Source organism: Gossypium hirsutum, chromosome D11 (assembly GCF_007990345.1).
Source record: "Gossypium hirsutum isolate 1008001.06 chromosome D11, Gossypium_hirsutum_v2.1, whole genome shotgun sequence".
NCBI lineage: Eukaryota > Viridiplantae > Streptophyta > Magnoliopsida > Malvales > Malvaceae > Gossypium > Gossypium hirsutum.
In genome coordinates, this window is record NC_053447.1 from 56,134,761 (window position 1) to 56,155,527 (window position 20,767).

The 20,767-nt window shown below is 34.3% G+C and overlaps 3 long non-coding RNA genes and 1 pseudogene across 4 annotated transcripts; 3 read left to right on the forward strand and 1 right to left on the reverse strand.

Moving 5' to 3' along the window:
- The window catches only part of LOC121223206 (protein PIR-like), a 105,480-nt pseudogene that overhangs the window by 33,828 nt on the left and 50,885 nt on the right, over positions 1-20,767 (reverse strand).
- LOC121223830 (uncharacterized) lies at positions 6,201-6,492 on the forward strand. The gene is made up of 2 exons (XR_005921296.1): positions 6,201-6,311; positions 6,392-6,492. It is a non-coding gene; the product is annotated as an uncharacterized lncRNA (long non-coding RNA).
- On the forward strand, positions 11,698-18,915 carry LOC107928719 (uncharacterized). Of its 2 annotated transcripts, XR_005921295.1 has the most exons (5): positions 11,764-12,101; positions 12,484-12,571; positions 18,159-18,299; positions 18,385-18,629; positions 18,711-18,915. It is a non-coding gene; the product is annotated as an uncharacterized lncRNA (long non-coding RNA). The 2 variants fall into 2 exon arrangements; XR_001692685.2 differs by having other exon boundaries at positions 11,698-12,571; positions 18,711-18,911.
- Positions 18,996-20,100, forward strand: LOC107928734 (uncharacterized). Its single transcript, XR_001692691.2, has 2 exons — positions 18,996-19,259; positions 19,417-20,100. It is a non-coding gene; the product is annotated as an uncharacterized lncRNA (long non-coding RNA).

The window sequence follows — 20,767 nt, forward strand, 5'->3', positions numbered from 1 at the left end:
TAAGTAGTATATTCCGTCTTGTTGTACATTGTTATCCTGCTAATCATGAAAAAATTTGTTCATACAATTAATATAGTTGCAAGAAGGGACATACCATATAAGGATCTATTGTTGTCTGGAAAAGTGGCAATGAGTAATTCAAGTTATTTTCCTTCAAGCTTGTTTGCAGCAGCATGGTATACGTATTTCAGTGCCTTGTTAAGTTGATCTGGTGTAGCTGAATAGATAGGAATTATGGGGTCTCGATCGAATTCCTGCATTTAAAAGACCAAATTGATCAAAGGTTCAGGCACCAAACGGCATCCATTGGAAGCTGTTATATAGATAAATTAGTTGGTTAGTGAAAACAAAGGTTAGGAAAATTCACCATGCCAGAAATTTGGCACATTTGAACTAACTCTTGACAAAAACCTTGTGCAGTGCTCTCTTGAACACTTCGTTGGAATATACCTTATCAAATAATTGCTGTATTTGGTCCCATAGGCTGTCAAGTAATGCATTTCTAATAACATTTCTCGTTGCATAATAATTCTCACTCTATAGCTTATCAAATAATTCTTACTCTATAGCTTATAAAATAATATAAATCTAATAACATTTCTCGTTGCAAATTTTTGTTCATAATTTGTTTATATCCTATTTGTAGTTTACAGTAGTTTCTAACCGTTCATAATTGTTGTTTGCGTTGTTGTGCTTAGGTTGCTGGGTTGGAAGGATAACGCTATTCTTTGGCGTGAAAGGTCAATTTTTTGCCGCTAGCTTGCTGCGTATTTCGCTGCAGAACTTGTCTACTTTTTTGCCTGGGAGGTAAATATTTATTCTTCTGTTTTAATCTATCAGCCTTAGTTTGATTGAAAGAACAGAATTTTCTGAAGGAAAATTTTCTGTTGCAAACAAAAGGTTTGGTAGTTAATCATCTTGCTGTTCGAGGTACTGCTATAGCCGTTGCATTTAGTCACCGTCTTGACATGTATTATGCAAATCCCCAAATGGTTTTAAGCAAGTGGACTTTGTTTATGTGCTAATAGTTCTTTTAGCCAATTCAAATAGTATTATTTAATACTAGTATTATTTAATATGGTTCCATAAACAATACAATTTCACTATCTTTGAAATACATAAAAAATATTAAGATATAATTACTTGTTGTTCATAGTAATATATATGATTTATAATTGTAATTACACTTTGAAAATCAATGATTAGTTATAAAATAAAGAAATGCTAGTATGAAACTGATATACTGTCATTTATAGTTTGAAGATAAATAAGTTTAAAAATGATGAAAAGACCTTAGTGCTAAACTTGTAGAAATAAAAAAGAAAAGCCTGCAACTTTAGAATCCACGGTTTTTATGCTTTTATATTAGATTTGCTTTTATCTTTTCTCTGCAAACAAAATCAACAAACATATACTGCAGAAAGTAGTGTTTATTTTGTTGTCAAATCAGTAACACATATACCTTTCCATCCCTAATTCAGTGGAAGATTAGTTTAAAAGCAAAGATTGCTTGTAATATTATATTTTAACCTCTAATATGCCAGTTGATCTCGTTCTTTTTGGCTTAACCTTATTTTATTTTTCACATATATAACCTATTTTTCTAAAAAATTTTGAGAAGATTTTTAAAAAATCACGCAATCATTCGTGAAAAAACGTAATCAATTTGGGACATAAATTGATAACTTACATATGTATTACTATATTTTTAATATTATACATATATTAATTTATGTATATAAGCTATATTTAAATTTTATTGATAATAAATTTTTAATTTAAAAAATAATTGTAAATGTTATTTTTTAAATAATAAAACCTATATTTTCAATAATAATTTTTATAATTTTAGAAATAATACATAACTTACATAATATCTAACTTACATAACTTACATAACTTACATAATACACAACTTACATAATACATAACCTTCATAACTCATAGATACTTATAACTGAACAACTTACCCTTGTAATTTTTGGTGAAAAGCAGACTGCAAGAATTTAGAAATGGACCGTTCTTGGATGAATTTGTCAAGGGTAAGCAACGGTTATCGAAATGGAGTATAGACTTTTCTAAATTTTGCATTTCAACATGCAAGCCAAGAGAACATGATTCTTTGCCCGTGTAACAACTGTGTCAACACAAACTGGCATTATCGTGAAGTTGTATATGAGCATCTAATTGTGGTTGGGTTTGTTCGGGGTTATAAAAAATGGCTTTTTCATGGAGAATGCCCGCCTAGTACCTCCTCTTCAACGATGGATGTATCTTATCCTGGTAATGCTTACCATCAGTCGATTGTGGGGGATGACATGGAAGGTATGTTGTGGGATGCATTTAATATGCACAATCATCGTTCGCAGTCCTTCCCAGCCAACTTTGTGGCATATGATGGTAGTAATCTTGGTGGAAATACTTTTACCGAACCGGGAACAAGTGTACCTCATGAAGAGCTGAATGGAGAAGCGGCGAAGTTGTACGCGCTACTTAATGACATGAATGAAGAACTGTACGAGGGATCGAAATTTTCAAAAATGTCTTTCTGTGTTCGTCTTTTTCAATTAAAATGTTTGGGAGGGTGGACTGGAAACTCATTAACAATGCTGTTAGAGTTTTTGGGAGAAATGTTTCCATTTGCAAAAATCCCTCAATCATGCAAAGATATGAAGAAAATGATAAAAAATTTAGGTACAACAAAATCCATAGTTGCCCGAATGACTGCATATTATATTGGGGAGATCGGAATAACCAACAGTGCTGTCACGTATGCGGCAAATCCCGTTGGATACATAAAAATACAGAAGATGGGAACGATGATGAAAATGATGCACAGTCAAGAAAGAAGCCAACCAAGATTTTACGGTATTTTCCGTTGATACCAAGGCTTCAAAGGCTTTTCATGTCGTCGAAGACAGCGGGGTTTATGATGTGACACCATGATGGACAAATCGATGATGGATTATTAAGGCATCAAGCAAATTATTTAGCTTAGAAATCATTTGACAATAAATTTCCAAGCTTTGCAAGCTATCCTAGGAGTGTGAGGCTTGGGCTAGCATCTGATGGATTTAATCCTTTCAAGATCATGAGTACTGCTACAGTACTTGGCCAGTAGTGCTTATTCCATACAATATGCCTCCGTGGATTTGCATGAAGCAATCTTCCCTTATCTTATCTATGATTATCCCTGGAGAGAAAGGGCCCGGGAATGATATCGACATTTATTTACAGCCACTTATTGAAGAGTTAAATCAATTATGGGCTGGTGTCAAGACATATGATGTGCTGAGGAAGGAGAACTTTAATTTACGTGCAGCTTTGATGTGGACCATTAATGACTTCCCCGCTTATGCCAATTTATCCGGTTGGAGTACCAAGGGTCGTTATGCGTGTCCTTATTGTGCTGCACAAACATGTTCGCAATGATTGTACAATGGAAAGAAGTTCTCTTACATGGGGCATCATCGGTGGTTACCGAAAAATCATAGATTTAGATTTCAGAGTTCTGTATTTGACGGTACTGAAGAGTTCAAAGAAGCTCCTTCGCAGACCAGTGGCTTTGAAATCTTGTTCATGTTGGAAGATATGAATTTCATTTATAGGAAGATGAACCAACCGCCAAACACGCAAAGAAATAGAAGATTAAATGATGAAGCTGATGGTGACTCTGATGAAGAGGACGATCCTAATGAGGCAGACTTGTGGAAAAGAAGAAGTATTTTTTTGAGTTGCCTTATTGGGAGCATTACCTTTTACGACACAATCTTGATGTTATGCACATTGAGAAAAATGTCTGCGAGAACATTGTGGGTACAGTTTTAAATGTCGACGGAAAATCAAAAGACAATCTTCAGAGTCGACTTGATTTAGTCCAAATGGGAATTCGGCCTGATCTTCATCCTATTCCACTTTTCAATGGAAAATATCAGTTGCCGCCTTCTATTTTTTCAATGTCGAAGACAGAGAAAGAAATGTTCTGCATGGTGTTGAAGGATATAAAGGTTCCAGATGAGTATGCATCAAATATATCTCGATGTGTTAGTGCAAAAGATCGAAGATTGTATTCGCTAAAATCACATGACTATCACATCTTGATGCAAGATTTACTGCCAGTTGCTCTACGATGTTGTATGTCAAAGAAGGTGACGTCTTGTATAATTGAACTATCCAATATAATGAAAGCCATTTGTGGCAAATTTTTTGACGTTCAAGAACTTCAGAAGGTACAGGATCGAGCCGCTTTGACTTTATGCAACTTGGAGAAAATATTTCCACCTTCCTTCTTCACTATTATGGTTCACTTGATAATCCATCTTCCGCATGAAGCAATTCTTGGCGGACCCATTTTCTATCGATGGATGTATCCCATAGAAAGGTGTTAATTAAAATTTTTAAAATTTTCATTCATTCAACTATATGCCTTTAGTTACAACTTTTGATATTGTTGTATATCGTGTTTAGGTTCCTATCCAAATTAAAGTCTTACTGTCGCAACAAGCGTTATCCAGAGGGATCGATTGCTGAAAGCTACTTGGCAGAGGAATGTATGACCTTATGTTCAAGATATTTGGAAGATGTTGAAACAAGGTTGAACAGACCAATTAGAAATGCTGGACTCACTGATCATAACTTCGCCGATGCTTATTTGTTCCAAAGTTTTGGAGAAGCAATCGGTAAAGTTGAAATTGTAGAATTAGATGATTTATCGTGGGTACAAGCACATTGATATGTTCTGTTTCACCACGAAGCTATGGAACCTTTACGCAAGTAAGTTCTACAAATTTGATAAATATTCATCAATCAAATATTGTTTATCTTCTAACAAACAGAACATATTTTTAACTTAGTGAGTACAAACAAATATTAAGATCTCGTTCGCGTTCCAGAAGAACACAACATCGAGATATCAATAAGTTGTTCACAGAATCTTTCCATGAATGGTTAAGCCAAACGGTATGCAATTGGAACTTTCATCGACAATTCATAATGTTTTCTCATAACATTTTTAATTACTCAGTTTACTTTCCACTCAATAGGTTTGGAGTGGGAAGAACGCCACTGACGAAGTTAAATGTCTTTCCCAAGGTCCAAATCGGGTGGTTAAAAGATATAGTGCGTTCCTCATCAAGGGATTCAGGTTTCATACAAAATATCGCGAGAGATTGAGGAGAACGCAAAATTGTGGAATAGTTGTTAATTCCTTAATTACAAGTTATGCTAGTGCTAGAGACAATAATCCTGTCGAGGGAAATGTGGAATATTTTGGACTTCTTATTGACATAATTGAGTTGGATTACTACGGCAAATGGAAAGTTGTCTTATTTCGAGGTGATTGGGCCGATGTTAATACTACTCATGGAATCAAGCAAGATTAATTTGGTTTCACAATGGTGAACTTCGCTCGATTGATTCACGGAGGACAACAATTGGTTGATGAGCCGTATGTATTTTCTTCTCAAGTCAAACAAGTTTTTTACTCAAAAGATCCAACTGATGAGGGTTGGTACGTTCTACTCCGTAACATCCCTAGAGACTTGTTTGACATGGGCAGTGGAAGTAGAGATGGCATTGACGACAGAACACAAACTTTGCCCTTTCCAGAACAGAACTTAAACGAAAACATTCCTAGTACTAGTACACAATTTCAATGGGTCCGCCAGGATAGGGAAGAAAATATTTACGACTTATAATGTAGGAAGCTTTTACAATTATTTTTTTATATGTAATATAATAATATAAATATTGCTATTATTATATATTCCAACTATTTTATATGTGCTATTATTGTTGTAATTGTATAATAAGTTTTCAACTATTTTATTTGTATTGCAGATAAAATGACTAGAAGAAAAGTGCGAGAGCTAGGCATTGTTCAAGCTACTCCAAACTAGGCGGAAACAAACAACACTGGATAACAGACTGCTATCGGATCTTCGAATGTTCCGGTTACACCTGAGGAACCTACACAAGTTCAAAGTAATTTAACATTTAATTTACATGCGTGTTGACATATTATTTATTTTTTTAAAAATTCTTATATTTTTATATAATATTTTTCAGCTGAAAGTGGTGGGACGCGGAGAGTTCGATGACGTACGCTACTTAGGGATTTATACGAGCTAGATCCAGTCGAGCGTGTCAAAGTCTGTAGTAATAGCTTTGGTCAGCCTGTTGGATTAGAAGCATGCCTTTTAGCAGGATACTTGGGCATTCTTGCGCGGAATGCAAATTTGTTGCCAATTAACTATGAGTCATGGCGAGCAATGCCTAATAGTAACAAGAACCAAGCTCTCGATAACATTAAGGTAACAAAAATTAATGTCATTTATAATACTTGGGTTTAAGTTTCATTTATATTTACTTTCTTAACACGTGTTTTTTTTAGGCGAGATTTGCTCTAGAGGTCTTCGATGCTTATGTAAAGAAGGCATTGAGAAAAAGATGGAGAGACCATAAGAGCACTTTAAAGAAAGACTATTTTAAGACAAAAACAACACTGGACGAGAAATTACAAAATGTCCCGCCTAGAATGCTGAGGTACCAGTGGGAAGAGGTCGTTAGATTTTGGACTTCAAAGAAAGGAGAGGTATGTGTTACTACAAAAATCTTGTAATTAGTTTGGTTTATAGTACTTACTAATTAACGAACTAATAATTCCATAACGTAGGATCATGAACGCATTGGAAAAAGTAGTAGGCAGAAGGAGAAATTCACTCACACAGCTGGGTCGAAAAGTTTTGCTTGTGTAGCTTAAGCCCAGGTAGTATTAATTTTGTAAATCTGTCATACATTTATTACTTTCCAACAAATAATATTTTTACTACTGTATTGTAGGAACTGTCGTCCGGTCAAAAAGTTGGAAGCCTTCAACTTTTTGACATTACACATAGGAAGAAAGATGGAAACCCTATGACTCCTGAAGCTGCAGAAATTATGGTACGTTTGCTTAATACAATTTGACTCGTTTTAATTATTTATAGTGTTTATTTTCTAATGGTTTATGTCATTTATTGAAATGCAAATATTGTTAAGTTAGGCTACATTTATTTTTTTAATATATATATCGTTCCTAACTATGTGATTTATTTATTAGGAAAAACTAAAGGATAAAAAAGTGGAGTACGAAGCGATGGCTTCCAGTGATAGTTCTGTTCATATTGATGACATTGGTAACCGAATTATCATTGATGTTTTGAGTCCTGAAAGGTACGGTCGGGTTCGATTTCAAGGATCTTTTCTTAGCCATCCCAATATTTCGGATCCAGCTCGCAACAATACATGCCTTCGGGAAGTCAGGCTAAAGCTGAGGTTGAGAGGTTAAGAGACCAGATGGCTCAGATGCAAGCGACAACAGTTGAGCAAATTACACAACTTAAAGCGGAGGCAGCAGTGAGAGAAGCTGAGGTTCAACGAAAGTATGAAGAACTCCAGCTGCAGCTTAAAGTAGATGCGGTAGCGAAAGAAGCAGAGCAGCATAGAAAGTTCGATGAACTCTAGTTGCAGCTTCAGAATATGATGAATATGTTTCAGCAGTCGCAACAGCTGCAACAGCCGCCGTCTTAAACTATCGTGTAAATATGTTTCAATTTTGAATTTTAATTATCATTTTAAAATTTAACATTTTTGTAAGAATAATACGATTTTTATTTTATTTATTGATATTTATTATATATTATTCGTTTAATTGTAAATATTATATATATTTATTGCTTTTGGTTGGTTTCGATTTGGTTTCTTCTGATTTGTTTTTACAGGAGGGCTAAAAATATAAAAAAATTTCTCTTACAAATCTGCCAAAATTAGCGGCGTTTGTGGAAAAAGCGTCGCTAAAAGGTCTTAGTCTTTTGCGGCGTTTGTGAGAAAAGCGCCACTAAAGGTCTTGATCTTTAGCGGCGTTTGTCGTGTAAGCGCCGCTAAAAAGGTCATTGTTTTTAGCGACGTTTGTGTGGGAAGCGCTGCTAAAGGTCTTAGTCTTTAGCGGCGTTTGTGTGGGAAGCCTCGCTAAAAGTCTTGGTCTTTAGCGGCGTTTGTGTGGGAAGCGCCGCTAAAGGTCTTGGTCTTTAGCGGCGTTTGTGTGGAAAGCGCCACTAAAGGTCTTGGTCTTTAGCGGCGTTTGTGTTGGAAGCGCCGCTAAAGGTCTTGGCCTTTAGCGGCGTTTTTTCCTAGAAACGCCGTTAAAGTTAGCGACGCGGGATTTAGCGGCGTTTTTTTCGGCACTTTGAGATGCGCCGCAAATACCTTTAGCAGCGCTAAAAAGCACCGCTAAAGGCCTAAAAAAGCGCCGCTAAAATCCTGTTTTGTTGTAGTGTAAGAACTTAAATAATGAAACCATGGAAGAGCAAAATTTTTCACTTAAACAGATGTCGACAACAACAACAAATTAACTTTCAAAATTCATCAAAAATTGTATCGATTAATTTATAGGTTGAATTAAATACGAAATTAAAGTCTATTAAGTCTAGTTTAGCATAAAAAAATTGTGTAAATAATAGAATTGTAGATTATGAGATATATGAATTTTTGTGAAACAATGTTTGAATGATTTCGAGTTTTCCTACTCTAACTTTGAAAAATTATTACAAATTGTACAAAAATGTTGAGATGAAATTTATATGATTAAAATATTGATGAGTCTATTTTTAAGGGAAACAAATGGAAATATTATATTTATATTGTATTGAAAGATAACTATTTTTTAGTGAAGAAGGGTCAAAGCTACCTAGCAGTAGAACAAGGGGAAATTTTTTAAAAAATATATATTGTATTAATTAGCTTATTGGAAATTATGAAATTTTTTGGTAAAAAAATTCATTGAGTCTAGTTTCAAAAGTAACAAGTGAAACCAAATTTTGAATTTTTTAGGTCAAGATATAAATAATTTAATTACTGCTACCCAAGTGGACATCCTTACCAAAAATATGGAGTTAATGAAATCATAATTAATGTTACATATAAACAAATTATACTCAAAATCAAAGGTTCATATATATACATATATATACATGCACTTAGAGGATGTGGAACGGAGAGGAGGAGGAAAAAGAATAGAAGAGTTGTAATATTAAGAAGTTATTTAAAATGATGGAATTATTTATATATATATATAAAGTTTAAATGAATTGTTGAGACATTAATTTAGTAAATATTGTATGAAGTATTAATGAGTTTTCAGTTGATAAATTAAGGTACTTCATAGAAATAAATTGATTGATACATTTTGGTAATAGTAATGGTATGTATAAAAAGGAAAATCAAGTTGTGAGTGTGAGACTTCTAATGGACGCACTTGTAAAATTTTAACCATTTTGGAAAATTTATAAATGTACAATATATGATATTGAGATTAAAAATGGGCTAATATGAATGGCATAATGATTGAATTGACTAGATTAGGATATATAAGTATGACTAAAGGTAATAAGAGCCTGAAGGATGGAAACAGAGTCGACGTTGTGACGACGAGTTCAAGTCAGAATGTGACGTGGCCATGTGAAACCTTTAATATTGCGATGTCGATCTGAAATTTTTAAAAAATTTATATTTTAGTCCCTATTCAACCGTAGAACATTTAGAGAACTGCAATAAGCTTGTATAAAAATTCAAAAATGAATTTGACACTACACCAATATTGACTTTTAGCGGCGATTTTCGCGGCGTTTGAATAAAAGACGCCGCTAAATATGGAGCATTAGCGACGCAACCTAAAAAACACCGCTAAAGATCAAACATTAGCAGCATTTATAAAAATGCCACTATAGACCTGTCATTAGTGGCACTTTGCAAAAAGCGCCGCAAACAATTAAGTAGAACGCCTTCGTTTAACTTTGACCTGTAGTGGCACTAGCGGCATTTATCTGGAAACGCCGGTAAAGATCTAGCATTTGCGGCACTTATCAAAAAACGCCACTAATGCTCCTCAAATAATTAAGCAGAACGCCGTCGTTTAACTTTGACCTGTAGTGACACTAGCGGCGTTTATCAGGAAATGCCGCCAAAGATCAAGCATTTGTGGCAATTATCAAAAAACGCCACTAATGCTCAACAAAAAATTAAGCAGAACGCCGTCGTTTAACTTTGACCTGTAGTGGCACTAGTAGCGTTTATCTAAAAACGCCAGTAATGATCTAGCATTTGCGGCGCATACCAAAAAACGCCACTAATGCTCCGCAAATAATTAAGCAGAACGCTGTCGTTTAACTTTGACCTGTAGTGGCACTAGCGGTGTTTATCTGGAAATGCCACTAATGCTCTGCAAATAATTAAGCAGAATGATATCATTTAACTTTGATAATATTAGCGGCACTAGCGGCGTTTATATGAAAACGCCGGTAAAGATCTAGCATTTGTGACGCTTATAGAAAAACGCCGCTAAAGCTCGGTACATTAGCGACGCTACCATAAAAACGCCACTAATGCTCCACAAATAATTAAGCAGAATGCTGTCGTTTAGCTTTGACCTTTAGTGGCACTAGCGGCGTTTATATGGAAACGCCGGTAAAAATCTAGCATTTGCAGCGTTTATCAAAAAACGCCACTAATGATCGATCTTTAACGGCGTTTTTTGAAAAGCGCCTCAAAAGAAAACCAGAACGCCGTCGTTCTTTGTTGAGCTTTAGTGGTTTTAGTGGCGCTAATTCTCCACATATAGCGGCGTTTTTTGCCAAATGCCGCAAATAAGCTTGGCTGAACGGCATCGTTTGGGGTTGAACTTCAGTGTCATTAGCGGCTCTTTGAAATAAACGCCACTGTAGGTCTAGAATTAGTGGTGCTTTTTGAAAAAATGCCACAAATAAAAACATTTTATTTTAGGGTTTAAGGTTTACGATATAATGTTTATTATATTTTGATTAGTGTTTTGAATTTAGGGTTTACGGTTTAATTTAGAGCTTGTGGTTTGGAGTTAATTATTTTATAGTTAAGGTCTTAGTTATTATTCATGGTTTAACAGGTTAGGCTATTATGGTTTAAGGGTTAGGGTTATTGATAAAATAATAAAAAATCAATTTATGTTAGTTTTTAGGTAAGCAATAAGATTCATTTTCAATTTACTTTAGTGTTTACGGTTTATGGTGTAGGTTTATGGTTTAGTGTTTATGGTGTACGTTTTCAATTTACATGTTGAGTGTTTAGGGGTGAGGGCTTAAGGTTTAGGGGTTATAGGCTTAGGGTCAGGGGTTAGTGGCTTAAGGTTACGGGTTTAAGGGTTTAGGGTTTAGGGTATAGGGTATAAAAGTTTAAAGTTATGGGCTTAGGGTCTAGGGGTTATTGGATCTTCTTATATAGTGTTTACGATTTAGGGTGTACATTTACGGTTTAAAGATTAAGGTTTAGGATATAGTTTTAAGAGTTTAGGGTTTACGATTTAGGGGTTAATGGTTAGGGGATTAGGGTGTAAGGGTTAGGGGCTTATGGTTTAGGGTTTAAATTTTATATTTGAGGGTTTAATATTTAGGGTTTAGCTAAAAACATAGGAAAATAAATGTTAAAGATGAAAAAATTTAAAATACAATTGTTTTAAATAATTTTAAAATAATTTTAATGTTGAGCAATAGTGGCATTTTCGCCCAAAACGCTGCAAAAATAAATTAAAATAATGCTTAAAGGTGCCATTTTATCTACGTTTCTTAGTGGCGTTTTTACTTAAACGCAGCAAAAGGCATGTTTTAGTGGCGTTTGCTCTATAAACGCTGCAATTATGTTTTAATTGTTTTCTAAACGCTGTCGTTTATAGCTGTGAATTTAGCAGCCTTAGTGGCGCTTTTGATAAACGCGTAGAGTTTAAGTAAAATCACTCTAAACGTGGTAGTTTACTTAGCCCCGATTTTCCTTAGTTCCCCCAACTCAATTTCCCCAAATTGATTTCCCTAATTTCCCATTTCATATTCTCCCAATTTCCCTGATTTCAAATCCCCAATTTCCCCGATATCATTTCCCCAAATTTCGAACTGAGGTGTCCAACGCCGGTGCCGTTGCAGTCGTCTCCACTTCGGCTTCCTCTGTTAGACGCTTCCTCTGTCGCCCGCGTCCTCCCTTTGCAAAAATCATTTGACAGCCAGTTTCGCCATTTGCAAAATTGAATTTTTTGTTAGATTTAGGTTTTGGCATTTTCTTTATCCTATTCTGCTTGTTAAAATTTGTTCCGACATTGCACTAATTTTCATTCTCCTATTCTATTGTTTTCTTCTTTCTTGTTCGTGTGGAGTATGCGGAAATTGGGTTTCAATTATTTTGTTCTTTTCTTGATTTTGTTCCCAATCTGTTGTTGTTGGGTAATTTAATTTTGGTGGTGTTCGTGGGTGTTGTTTGGGTGATAACATTGGTAGTGTTCGTGGGTGATAATTTGGTTCTTATGTCGTCGAGGTTAAGGTTATTTAATTTTGTTTTCTATTTGCAAGCTGGTTTATGTAAATATTTGCTATCAGTCTATGTGGGTATCTACTGTACTGGGTTTATGAATGTTACTTTGTTTTCTTGCAGGGTCTTGGTTTGTGGAAACATTTAAGTTATCAGCATTAGTTGGCAAATAACTATATTGTTCCAGTGCAGGTTGCAGTTCTTTGCCAAGGTGCGTTATCCTTTTTAATACCTGGTACAGACTATAGATAATGGTTGTTTTTCATTCCTATTTTCCAGATATTGTAGAATTACAGAAATCGAATATTTTTATAAAGACAATCTTCAAAGGGTTTTGCTTATAATGGTTGCATTAATATTCATTTAACATGTTTGTTTTTCCCCCTTCGTAAAGGTATTTGCTTTTGTTTCTTTTTCCCATCACATTTAAAATTTAAACGAAATGTTTTCCCTGTAATTTCATTTTTAGTTTCAAAGTTTATTTTTTTTATTTTTTTTATTAACAGCATTGAAATATTCATTTTGATAGTTTTTTAATAATGCTATATGATTTAAAATTTTACCATCTACTAATCTGCTGCCTTGTGTTTTCTGCTGTAACTGGCATCTAGTTTGGTATGTATTTTTATTTATATTGAGATTCGACGTCCTTCATAAATCAAAGACAATATAGAAGCCATACACTAAGTAAATATAATGTTGAATAAAATAAATCCAAATTCATAAATTGTAGTGGGATTTCGATTATAATTTGTTTTTTATTTAACAAATTGGGAGTTAATGATTATACGTTAGTTAAAAATTACGAAACCAATTTAAAATATGACGTTATCACGTGTCCGACCATCACCATTGCTGTTAATTACAGCATCAAATACTGCATAAGATTCTAAGGACCCAAATATAATAAGTAATTTATTTACATAATCTTATAAATGTGTAAATAATATTAACATTTCTCAAGTAAAAAATTTGTCAAGTAATTCATTTCCAAAATCTCGATTTTAAATGTGTAAATAATATTAACATTTGGTTAAATGGGACCAAACTTTACATAACTATTTGTAGGTTTTCCATCTTAATTATTTACCTTTTTCTTTATTTTATGCTATTTTAATCACGAAAATATATTGTTTACTTCTCTTTTATTTTTAATTACAGCACCTAATTTCATGTATTTAAAGTTATATGTTATATATTTTATTTAATTTTAATCACAGAAAACCTCTTCAATATTTTTATTTATTTTAAAGTTCAAATTTACATAACTTACATAATTTACGATTCAAATTTCATAAATTACATAATTTAAATATAATACATACATATTTATGTTTTCCTTCTTCTGTATCTTCTATTTATTTTATGCTATTTTAATAAAATTTTTATATAAACTAATTACATAATGCATAACTTACATAATAACTTACATAACTTATATATAAACTTATATATAAACTTGCATAACTTACATAATAACATAATAACTTACATAATACATAGCCTACATAACTTACATAACTTACATGATACACAACTTATTACATAACTTAAATAACTTAATAATACATAACTTTCATAACTTACATTATACACAACTTACATAACTTAATTAATATTATATAGAACTTACATAATACATTACGTACATAACTTACATTATACACAACTTACATAACTTATTTAATATTATACATAACTTACATAATACATAACTTATATAACTTACATAACTTACATAACTTACAACTTACATAACTTAGATACATTATACAGAACTTACATAACTTACATAGCTTACATTCTACATAACATACATAACATACATAATACATAACTTACATAATACATAGATTACATAATACACAACTTACATAGCTTACATAATACATAACTTACATAGCTTAATTATACTTATTCATAAATCCTAAACTCGTGCAATTTATTGACAAGATCAGACTTCAAGAATTAAGAAATAGACCGGTCTTGGATGAATTTATCAAGGGTAAGCAACGGTTATCGAAATGGAGTACAGACTTTTCTCAATTTTTCATTTCAACATGCAAGCCAAGAGAACATGATTCTTTGTCCGTGTAACAAGTGTGTCAACATAAAGTGGTATTATCGTTAGGTTGTATATGAGCATCTAATTGTTGATGGGTTTGTTCGGGGTTATAAAAAATGGTTTTTTCATGGAGAATGCCAACCTAGTACTTCCTCTTCAACGATGGATGTATCTTATCCTGCTACTGCTTACCATCAGTCTGATAGAGGGGATGACATGGAAGGTATGTTGCAGGATGCATTTAATATGCACAATCATGGTTTGTAGTCGTTCCCAGCCGACTTTGTGGAATCTGATGATTGTAATGTTGGTGGAAATACTTTTACCGAATCGAGAACAAGTGTACCTCATGAAGAGCCGAATGGAGAAGCGGTGAAGTTCTACGCGCTACTTAATGACATGAACGAAGAACTTTATAAGGGATCAAAATTCTCAAAAATGTCCTTCTGTATTCGTCTTTTTCATTTAAAATGTTTGGGAGGGTGGACCAGAAGCTCTTTGACAATGCTGTTAGAGTTTTTGAGAGAGATGTTGTTTGCAAAAATCCCTCAGTCATGCAAATATATGAAGAAAATGATAAAAGATTTAGGTCTTGGGTACAACAAAATTCATAGTTGCCCGAATGACTGCATGTTGTATTGAGGCGATCAGAAAAATGAACAGTGCTGTCATGTATGCTGTCAATCCCGTTGGATAAATAGAAACACAGAAGATGGGAACGGCGATGAAAATGATGCACAGTTAAGGAAGAAGCCAGTCAAGATTTTACAGTATTTTCCGCTAATGCCAAGGCTCCAAAGGCTTTGCATGTCGTCGAAGACAGCGGAGTCTATGACGTGGTGCCATGTTGGATGAAACGATGATGGATTACTAAGGTATCCGGTAGATTCTTTAGCTTGGAAATCATTTAACAGTAAATTTCCAAGCTTTGCAAGCATCCTAAGAGTGTGAGGCTTGGGCTAGCATCCGATGGATTTAATCCTTACAAGATCATGAGCACTGCGTACAGTTCTTGGCCAATAGTGCTTGTTCCTTACAATCTGCCTCCGTGGATTTGCATGAAGCAATCTTCCCTTATCTTATCTATGATTATCCCTGGAGAGAAAGGTCTCGTGAATGATATCGACATTTATTTACAGTCACTTATTGAAGAGTTAAAATAATTATGGGCTGGTGTTGAGACATTTGATGCAGTCATAAAGGAGAACTTTAATTTACGTGCAGTTTTGATGTGGACCATTAATGGCTTCCCCGCTTATGCAAATTTATCCGGTTGGAGTACCAAGGGTCGTTATGCTTGTCCTTGTTGTGCTGCGCAAACATGTTTGCAATGGTTAAATAATGGGAAGAAGTTGTCTTACATGGGGCATCGTCGGTGGTTACCGAAAAATCATAGATTTAGATTTTAGAGTTCTATATTTGACGGTACTGAAGAGTTCAGAGAAGCTCCTTCGCAGAGCAGTGGATCTGAAATCTTGTTCATGTTGGAAGATATGAATTTTAGTTATGGGAAGATGAACCAACCGCCAAACACACAAAGAAATAGAAGATCAAATGATGAAGCTGATGATGACTCTGATGAAGAGGATGATCCTAATGAGGCGGACTTGTGGAAAAAAAGAAGTATTTTTTTTGAGTTGCCTTATTAGAAGCATCACCTTTTACGACACAATCTTGATGTTATGCACATTAAGAAAAATGTTTGCGAGAACATTGTCGGTACAATTTTGAATGTCGACGAAAAATCAAAAGACAATTTTAAGAGTCGACTTGATTTAGTTCACATGGGAATTCAGCTTGATCTTCATCCCAATCCACTTCCGAATGGGAAATATTGGTTACCGCCTTCTATTTTTTCAATGTCGAAGAAGGAGAAAGAAGTGTTCTGCACGGTGTTGAAGGATATAAAGGTTCCAGATGCGTATGCATCAAATATATCTCGATGTGTTAGTGTTAAAGATCGAAGACTATATTCTCTAAAATCACATGACTATCACATCTTGATGCAAGATTTACTGCTAGTTGCTCTACGATGTTGTATGTCGAAGAAGGTGACGTCTTGTATAATTGAACTATCCAATATAATGAAAGCCATTTGTGGCAAAGTTTTGGATGTTCAAGTACTTCAGAAGGTACAGGATCGAGTCACTTTGACTTTATGCAACTTGGAGAAAATCTCCCCACCTTCTTTCTTCACTATTATGGTTCACTTGATAATCCATCTCCCGCATGAAGCAATTCTTAGCGGACCCATTTTCTATTGATGGATGTATCCCATAGAAAAATGTTAATTTATTTTTAAAATTTTCCTTCATTCACCAATATGCCTTTAGTTACAACTTTTGATAATGTTGCATATCGTGTTTAGGTTCCTATCCAAATTAAAGTCTTACTGCCGTAACAAGCGTTATCCAGAAGGATCGATTGTTGAAGGCTACTTGGCAGAGGAATGTATGACCTTCTGTTCAAGATATTTGGAAAATGTTGAAACAAGGTTGAACAGACCAAATAGAAATACTGGACTCACGGATCATAACTTCGCCGATACTTATTTGTTCCAAAGTTTTGGAGAACAAATCGACAAAGTTGAAATTGAAGAATTAAATGATTTATCGTGGGTACAAGCACATCGATATGTTCTGTTTTACCATGAATCAATGATACCTTTACGGAAGTAAGTTCTAGAAATTCGGTAAATATACATAATACATAAAAATTGTTTATCTTCTAACAAAGTGAAATTTTTTAACATAGTGAGTACAAACAAATATTGAGATTTCGTTCGCGCTCCCGAAGAACACATCGAGATATCAATAAGTTGTTCACATAATCTTTTCATGAATGGTTTAGCCAAACGATATGCAATTGGAGCTTTCATCGACAAATAATAATGTTTTCTCATAACATTTTTAATTACTCAGTTTACTTTCCATTCAATAGGTTTGGAGTGGGAAGAATGTCAATGACGAAGTTAAATGGCTTTCCCAAGGTCTGAATCGAGTGGTTAAAAGATATAATGCGTTTCTCATCAACGGATTCAGATTTCATACAAAATATTGCGAGAGATTGAGGAGAACGCAAAATTGTGGAATAGTTGTTAATTCCTCAATTACAAGTTATGCTAGTGCTAGGGACAATAATCCTGTCAAGGGAAATGTGGAATATTTTAGGCTTTTTACTGACATAATTGAGTTGAATTACTACGGCAAATGGAAAGTTGTCTTATTTCGAGGTGATTGGGCCGATGTTAATACTGCTCGTGGAATTAAGTAAGATCAATTTGGTTTTACAATGGTGAACTTCGCTTGATTGATTCACACAGGACAACAATTGATTGATGGGTCGTATGTATTTTCTTCTCAAGTCAAACAAGTTTTTTACTCAAAAGATCCAACTGATGAGGGTTGGTACGTTGTACTCTGTAACATCCCTAGAAACTTGTTTGACATTGGCAGTGGAAGTAGTGATAACATCGATGACAGAACACAAACTTTGCCCTTTCCTGAACAAAACTGAAACGAAAATATCCCTAGTACTAGTACACAATTTCAATGGGTCCGCCAGGATACGAATGAAGATATTTACGAATTATGATGTAAGATTTTACGATTGTTTAATTATATGTAATATCATAATATAAATCTTGGTCTTATTATATATTTCAACTATTTTATATGAGCTATTATTGCTGTAATTGGTTACTAAGTTTTCAACTATTTTATGTGTATTGCAGATAAAATACCTAGAAGAAAAGTGCGACATCTAAGCATTGCTCAAAATACTCCAAACTCGGCAGAAACAAATAGTGAATAACAGACTGCTATTGGATCTTCGAATGTTCCGATTACACCTGACGAACCTACAGAAATTCAAAGTAATTTAACATTTAATTTACATGCATGTTGACTTATTGTTTATTTATTTTTAAAATTCTTATATTATAATATAACATTTTTTAGCTGAAAGTGGTGGGACGCACAGAGTTCGAGGACATACTCTACATAGGGATTTAAACGAGTTAGATCCAGTCGAGTGTGTCAAAGTATGTAGTAATAGTTTTGGTCAGCCTGTTGGATCAGAAGCTCGACTTTTAGCATGATATTTGGGCATTCTAGCACGAAATGCAAATATGTTACCTATCAACTACGAGTCATGGCATAAAATGCCCGATAGTAACAAAAACCAAACTCTCGATAATATTAAGGTAACAAAACGTTAATGTCAGTTATAATACTTGGGTTTAAGTTTCATTTATATTTACTTTCTTAACTTGTGTTTTTTGTAGGCGAGGTTTGCTCTAGAGGTCTTGGATTTTTATGTAAAGAAGGCATTGGGAAAAAGATGGAGAGACCATAAAAGTACTTTAAATAAAGATTATTATAAGACAAAAACAACCCTTGACGAGAAATTACAAAATGTCCCGCCGAGAATGCTGAGGTACCAATGAGAAGAGGCAGTTAGATTTTGGAATTCGAAGAAAGGAGAGGTATGTGTTACTACAAAAATCTTGTAATTATTTTGGTTTATAGTATTTACTATTTACGTATTAATAATTTCATAACGTAGGATCGTGAACGAGTTGGAAAGAGCAGCAGGCAGAAACAAAAATTAATCACATAGCTGGGTCAAAAAGTTTTGCTTGTGTAGTTGAGGCCGAGGTATTTTGAAGTTTTTAATACTGTCAAATATTTATGACTTTCTATTAAATAATATTTTTACTACTATATTGTAGGAACTGTCGTCCTGTCAAAAAGTTGGACGCCTTCAACTTTTTGACATTACACATTGGAAGAAAGATGGATCTCCTATTACTCTTGAAGCTGCATAAATTATGGTACGTTTGCTTAATACAATTTGACTTGTTTTAATTATTTATAGTGTTTATTTTCTAATGGTTCAATTCATTGCTTGTAATGCAAATATTGTTAAGTTATGTTGCATTTGTTTTTTTAATATATATTGCGTTCCTAACTATGTGATATATTTGTTAGGAAAAACTAAAGGATAAAAAGGCAGAGTACGAACCGATTGCTTCTAGTAATAGTTCTGTTCATATTGACGACATTGATAACCGGATTATTACTGAAGTTTTAGTTCCTGAAAGGTATGGTCAGGTTCGATTTCAAGGATATTTTGTTAACCCAACCCAATATTTTGGATCCAGCTTGCAATAATACATGCCTTCGGGGAGTCAGGCTCAAGCTGAAGTTCAGAGGTTAAGAGACCAGATTGCTCAGATGCAAGCGACCAGAGTTGAGCAAATTACACAACTTAAAGCGGAGGCAGCATCGAGAGAAGCTAAGGTTCAAAGAAGATATGAAGAACTCTAGCTACAAGTTAAAGCAGATGTAGCAGCTGAGGTTTAAAAGTAGTATGAAGAACTCCAGCTGCAACTTAAAGTAGATACGGCAACGAGGGAAGCAGAGGCAGCAGTGAGAGAAGCAGAGGCTACAGTGAGGGAAGCAGAGTAGAGCAGAAAGTACGGCGAACTCCAACAGCAGCTTCAGAATATGATGAAGATGTTTCAACAGTCGCAACATCCACCGTCTTAGACTATCGTGTAAATATTTTTATCATTTTAACTTTTAACATTTTTGTAAGAATAATATGAATTATATTTTATTTATTGATATTGATATTATATATTATTCATTTAATTTTAAATATTATATAGATTTATTGCTTTCAGTTGGTTTAGATTTGGTTTCTTTCGATTTGTTGTTACAGGAGGGCCGAAAATATGGAAAATTTTCTTTTACAAATCTGCCAAAATTAGTGGCATTTTCAAAAGAAACACCATTAAAAGTCATAGTCTTTCGCGGCGTTTGTGTGAAAAGCACCGCCAAAGGTCTTGGCCTATAGCGGCGTTTTTGGAAAAAGTGTCGCTAAAGGTCATGATCTATAGCAGCGTTTGTAAACAAAGCGTCAATAAAGGTCTTGAGCTATAGCGGCGTTTGTGGAAAAAGCACAGCTAAAGGTCTTGATCTATAGCGGCGTTTGTGGGAAAGGCACCGCTAAAGGTCTTGATCTATAGCGGCATTTTTGGAAAAAAGTGCCGTTACAGATCTTGAGCTATAATGGCGTTTGTGTAAAAGCGCCCCTAAAGGTCCTGATCTATAGCGGCGTTTCTGGAAGAAGCACCGCTAAAGGTCATGATCTATAGTGGCGTTTATTTCTAAAAACGCCGCAAACATTTGCGGCATTGATAACAGCGGCATTTTTTGCGGCGCTTTCAAAAACGCTACAAATACTTTCAGCGGCGCTAAAAAACACCGTATAAAAAAGCGCCGCTAAAAACCTGTTTTGCTGTAGTGTGAGATATGTAAGATACGTGTAATGATC